The sequence below is a fragment of the Pleurodeles waltl genome, unplaced genomic scaffold (assembly GCF_031143425.1).
Source record: "Pleurodeles waltl isolate 20211129_DDA unplaced genomic scaffold, aPleWal1.hap1.20221129 scaffold_39, whole genome shotgun sequence".
In the NCBI taxonomy this organism is placed as follows: Eukaryota; Metazoa; Chordata; class Amphibia; order Caudata; family Salamandridae; genus Pleurodeles; species Pleurodeles waltl.
In genome coordinates, this window is record NW_027150097.1 from 7,184,301 (window position 1) to 7,190,328 (window position 6,028).

At 45.9% G+C, this 6,028-nt stretch overlaps 2 non-coding genes across 2 annotated transcripts; both read left to right on the forward strand.

Annotated features, from left to right (window-relative positions):
* Positions 1-489: 489 nt before the first annotated feature.
* TRNAL-CAG (transfer RNA leucine (anticodon CAG)) lies at positions 490-572 on the forward strand. Its single transcript has one exon. It is a non-coding gene; the product is annotated as a tRNA-Leu (tRNA).
* A 1,132-nt stretch (positions 573-1,704) lies between these two features.
* On the forward strand, positions 1,705-1,787 carry TRNAL-CAG (transfer RNA leucine (anticodon CAG)). The gene has a single exon. It is a non-coding gene; the product is annotated as a tRNA-Leu (tRNA).
* The last annotated feature ends 4,241 nt before the right edge of the window (positions 1,788-6,028 follow it).

Sequence of the window (6,028 nt, forward strand, 5' to 3'; positions counted from 1 at the left end):
TAGTACACAACAAGAAATGCCACATTCAGTCAATCCACCCCGAATCCTTGCAGCCGCGTTGAGCATGGCGGTCGAGGACTCAAACTGTACCGTTCAAGTCCTTGTCTCAGAGGCACTGAGTTGATTGGTATGGAGCCAGGCACCTCCTGATCTGAATCTTGAACTGGCTCCAAATTCTGCATGTCCACACCCCCTGTAGTAGATGATTGAGAATTAGTAGCAGTCACCACCGGCCATGTGCACTGGCTCAAAATTCAGCATGTCCACACCCCATGTAGTAGATGATTGAGAATTAGTAGCAGTCACCACCGGATCCACTGTCAGGATGATCCATCCTCTCTCCTTCATCAGCTTCAGATCCCACTGTTTCCCTGAGCAGTAAGATCTGGAATTGAAAATACAGAGGACATTAAACAACATTCACTCAGTACATGGCACTCATTTTGGTCTATAAGCTGGAAATTGAGCCATCAGTGCAGTGTCAAGAGTGTCAGGATGGCCGAGTGGTCTAAGGTGCTGCGTTCAGGTCGCAGTCTCCTTTGGAGGCGTGGGTTCGAATCCCACTTCTGACAAGTGTATTTGGCGAGGTGGATACATTTTTGGACTTTTTTTTTTCCAAGCACCCGTATCAAAAACAATGTCAACAGTTTCTGTAAATTATCGATAAGATCTATTGTCCGTTGCTTGCACTAATTTCCTGAAGTTGGCTAAATCGCAGTAAATCGGTAAAGCGGGAAATCACAGCATCTTCAACAAATCGTGATAGAGGGGCAGAGATAAAGGTTTCGACCCTACATATCAAGAGCGCAGCTGTCAATAGTTCAGCAGGTTCACAGTGCAGAAGGTTCAGTGGCACCAGGGTCCCCTGCGTCCCAATCACAGCTAGTTTTTAACTTCTGTATTCAGGGCATGGGAGGGGTGTGTTGCGTCGTGCACACACAGTGCCTGTTTTGCAGATAAGTTTTAATAAATACACAAAGAATAATATGGAGTCTTTGGCCACGAGGAACACCTTCCCCTACCTTTTATTCTCTCCGGTTCCACGTCACCGCGCCTACCATCCAACTCCAAAACTCGGGGGAGACTAACACTCCCTACCTCCCTTGGTGTGCATCATAGGCGTGCCCATGACGAACACAACATTTCTCCTTAACCAATACAAAACAAACATAGCTGCTCAAAAAAAAGATACTATATTAATCCAGTATACAAGAATAGTACATAACAAGAAATGCCACATTCAGTCAATCCACCCCGAATCCTTGCAGCCGCGTTGAGCATGGCGGTGAAGGACTCAAACTGTACCGTTCAAGTCCTTGTCTCAGAGGCACTGAGTTGATTGGTATGGAGCCAGGCACCTCCTGATCTGAATCTTGAACTGGCTCCAAATTCTGCATGTCCACACCCCTTGTAGTAGATGATTGAGAATTAGTAGCAGTCACCACCGGCCATGTGCACTGGCTCAAACTTCTGCATGTCCACACCCCATGTAGTCGATGATTGAGAATTAGTAGCAGTCACCACCGGATTCACTGTCAGGATGATCCATCCTCTCTCCTTCATTAGCTTCAGATCCCACTGTTTCCCTGAGCAGGAAGGTCTGGAATTGAAAATACAGAGGACATTAAACAACATTCACTCAGTACATGGCACTCATTTTGGTTTATGCACTCGAAATTGAGCCATGAGAGAGGTGTGAAGAGTGTCAGGATGGCCGAGTGGTCTAAGGTGCTGCGTTCAGATCACAGTCTCCCTTGGAGGCGTGGGTTCAAATCCCACTTCTGACAAGTGTATTTTGCGAGGTGGATACATTTTTGGACTTTTTTTTCCCAAGCACCGTATCAAAAACAATGTCAACAGTTTCTGTAAATTATCGATAAGACCTATTTTCCGTTGCTTGCACTAATTGCCTGAAGTTGGCTAAATCGCAGTAAATCGGTAAAGCAGGAAATCACAGCATCTTCAACAAATCGTGATAGAGGGGCCGAGATAAAGGTTTCGACCCTACATATCAAAAGCGCAGCTGTCAATAGTTCAGCAGGTTCACAGTGCAGAAGATTCAGTGGCACCAGGGTCCCCTGCGTCACAATCACAGCTGGTTTTTAACTTCTGTATTCAGGGGATGGGAGGGGTGGGGGTGTTGCGTCGTGCACACACAGTGCCTGTTTTGTAGAGAAGTTTTAATAAATACACAAGGAATAATATGGAGTCTTTGGCCACGAGGAACACCTTCCCCTACCTTTTATTCTCTCCGATTCCACATCACCGCACCTACTATCCAACTCCAAAACTTGGGGGAGACTAACACTCCCTACCTCCCTTGGTGTGCATCATGGGCGTGCCCATGACAAACACAACATTTCTCCTTAACCAATACAAAACAAACATAGCTGCTCAAAAAAAAGATACTATACTAATCCAGTATACAAGAATAGTACACAACAATAAATACCACATTCAGTCAATCCAACCCGAATCCTTGCAGCCGCGTTGAGCATGGCGGTCGAGGACTCAAACTGTACCGTTCAAGTCCTTGTCTCAGAGGCACTGAGTTGATTGGTATGGAGCCAGGCCCCTTCTGATCTGAATCTTGAACTGGCTCCAAATTCTGCATGTCCACACCCCCTGTACTAGATGATTGAGAATTAGTAGCAGTCACCACCGGCCATATGCACTGGCTCAAAATTCTGCAAGTCCACACCCCATGTAGTAGATGATTGAGAATTAGTAGCAGTCACCACTGAGTCCACTGTCAGGATGATCCATCCTCTCTCCTTCATCAGCTTCAGATCCCACTGTTTCCCTGAGCAGGAAGGTCTGGAATTGAAAATGCAGAGGACATTAAATAACATTCACTCAGTACATGGCACTCATTTTGGTTTATAAGCTGGAAATTGAGCCATCAGTCTGGTGTCAAGAGTGTCAGGATGGCCGGGTGGTCTAAGGTGCTGCATTCAGGTCGCAGTCTCCCTTGGAGACGTGTGTTCAACCCCACTTCTGACAAGTGTCTTTTGCGAGGTGGATACATTTTTGGAGTTTTTTTTCCAAGCACCCTTATCAAAAACAATTTCAACAGTTTCTGTAAATTATCGATAAGATCTATTGTCCGTTGCTTGCACTAATTGCCTGAAGTTGGCTAAATCGCAGTAAATCGGTAAAGCAGGAAATCACAGCATCTTCAACAAATCGTGATAGAGGGGCAGAGATAAAGGTTTCGACCCTACATATCAAAAGCTCAGCTGTCAATAGTTCAGCAGGTTCACAGTGCAGAAGGTTCAGTGGCACCAGGGTCCCCTGCGTCCCAATCACAGCTGGTTTTTAACTTCTGTATTCAGGGCATGGGAGGGGTGTGTTGCATCGTGCACACACAGTGCCTGTTTCACAGATAAGTTTTAATAAATACACAGAGAATAATATAGAGTCATCGGCCACGAGGAACACCTTCTCTGACCTTTTATTCTCTCCGGTTCCACGTCACCGCGCCTACCATCCAACTCTAAAACTCGGGGGAGACTAACACTCCCTACCTCCCTTGGTGTGCATCATAGGCGTGCCCATGACGAACACAACATTTCTCGTTAACCAATACAAAACAAACATAGCTGCTCAAAAAAAAGATACTATACTAAACCAGTATACAAGAATAGTACACAACAAGAAATGCCACATTCAGTCAATCCACCCCGAATCCTTGCAGCCGCGTTGAGCATGGCGGTCGAGGACTCAAACTGTACCGTTCAAGTCCTTGTCTCAGAGGCACTGAGTTGATTGGTATGGAGCCAGGCACCTCCTGATCTGAATATTGAACTGGCTCCAAATTCTGCATGTCCACTCCCCCTGTAGTAGATGATTGAGAATTAGTAGCAGTCACCACCGGCCATGTGCACTGGCTCAAAATTCAGCATGTCCACCCTCCATGTAGTAGATGATTGAGAATTAGTAGCAGTCACCACCGGATCCATTGTCAGGATGATCCATCCTCTCTCCTTCATCAGCTTCAGATCCCACTGTTTCCCTGAGCAGTAAGATCTGGAATTGAAAATACAGAGGACATTAAACAACATTCACTCAGTACATGGCACTCATTTTGGTCTATAAGCTGGAAATTGAGCCATCAGTGCAGTGTCAAGTGTGTCAGGATGGCCGAGTGGTCTAAGTCGCTGCATTCAGGTCGCAGTCTCCTTTGGAGGCGTGGGTTTGAATCCCACTTCTGACTAGTGTATTTTGCGAGGTGGATACATTTTTGGACTTTTTTTTTCCAAGCACCCGTATCAAAAACAATGTCAACAGTTTCTGTAAATTATCGATAAGATCTATTGTCCGTTGCTTGCACTAATTTCCTGAAGTTGGCTAAATCGCAGTAAATCGGTAAAGCGGGAAATCACAGCATCTTCAACAAATCGTGATAGAGGGGCAGAGATAAAGGTTTCGACCCTACATATCAAGAGCGCAGCTGTCAATAGTTCAGCAGGTTCACAGTGCAGAAGGTTCAGTGGCACCAGGGTCCCCTGCGTCCCAATCACAGCTGGTTTTTAACTTCTGTATTCAGGGCATGGGAGGGGTGTGTTGCATCGTGCACACACAGTGCCTGTTTTGCAGATAAGTTTTGATAAATACACAAAGAATAATATGGAGTCTTTGGCCACGAGGAACACCTTCCCCTACCTTTTATTCTCTCCGGTTCCACGTCACCGCGCCTACCATCCAACTCCAAAACTCGGGGGAGACTAACACTCCCTACCTCCCTTGGTGTGCATCATAGGCGTGCCCATGACGAACACAACATTTCTCCTTAACCAATACAAAACAAACATAGCTGCTAAAAAAAAAGATACTTTACTAATCCAGTATCCAAGAATAGTACACAACAAGAAATGCCACATTCAGTCAATCCACCCCGAATCCTTGCAGCCGCGTTGAGCATGGCGGTCGAGGACTCAAACTGTACCGTTCAAGTCCTTGTCTCAGAGGCACTGAGTTGATTGGTATGGAGCCAGGCACCTCCTGATCTGAATCTTGAACTGGCTCCAAATTCTGCATGTCCACACCCCTTGTAGTAGATGATTGAGAATTAGTAGCAGTCACCACCGGCCATGTGCACTGGCTCAAACTTCTGCATGTCCACACCCCATGTAGTCGATGATTGAGAATTAGTAGCAGTCACCACCGGATTCACTGTCAGGATGATCCATCTTCTCTCCTTCATCAGCTTCAGATCCCACTGTTTCCCTGAGCAGGAAGGTCTGGAATTGAAAATACAGAGGACATTAAACAACATTCACTCAGTACATGGCACTCATTTTGGTTTATAAGCTGGAAATTGAGCCATCCGTCTAGTGTCAAGAGTGTCACGATGGCCAGGTGGTCTAAGGTGCTGCGTTCAGGTCACAGTCTCCCTTGGAGACGTAGGTTCAAACCCCACTCCTGACAAGTGTCTTTTGCGAGGTGGATACATTTTTGGACTTTTTTTTTCCAAGCACCCTTATCAAAAACAATGTCAACAGTTTCTGTAAATTATCGATAAGATCTATTGTCCATTGCTTGCACTAATTGCCTGAAGTTGGCTAAATCGCAGTAAATCGGTAAAGCAGGAAATCACAGCATCTTCAACAAATCGTGATAGAGGGGCCGAGATAAAGGTTTCGACCCTACATATTAAAATCGCAGCTGTCAATAGTTCAGCAGGTTCACAGTGCAGAAGGTTCAGTGGCACCAGGGTCCCCTGCGTCCCAATCACAGCTGGTTTTTAACTTCTGTATTCAGGGCATGGGAGGGGTGTGTTGCGTCGTGCACACACAGTGCCTGTTTTGCAGATAAGTTTTGATAAATATACAAAGAATAATATGGAGTCTTTGGCCACGAGGAACACCTTCCCCTACCTTTTATTCTCTCCGGTTCCACGTCACCGCGCCTACCATCCAACTCCCAAACTCGGGGGAGACTAACACTCCCTACCTCCCTTGGTGTGCATCATAGGCGTGCCCATGACGAACACAACATTTCTCCTTAACCAATACAAAACAAACAT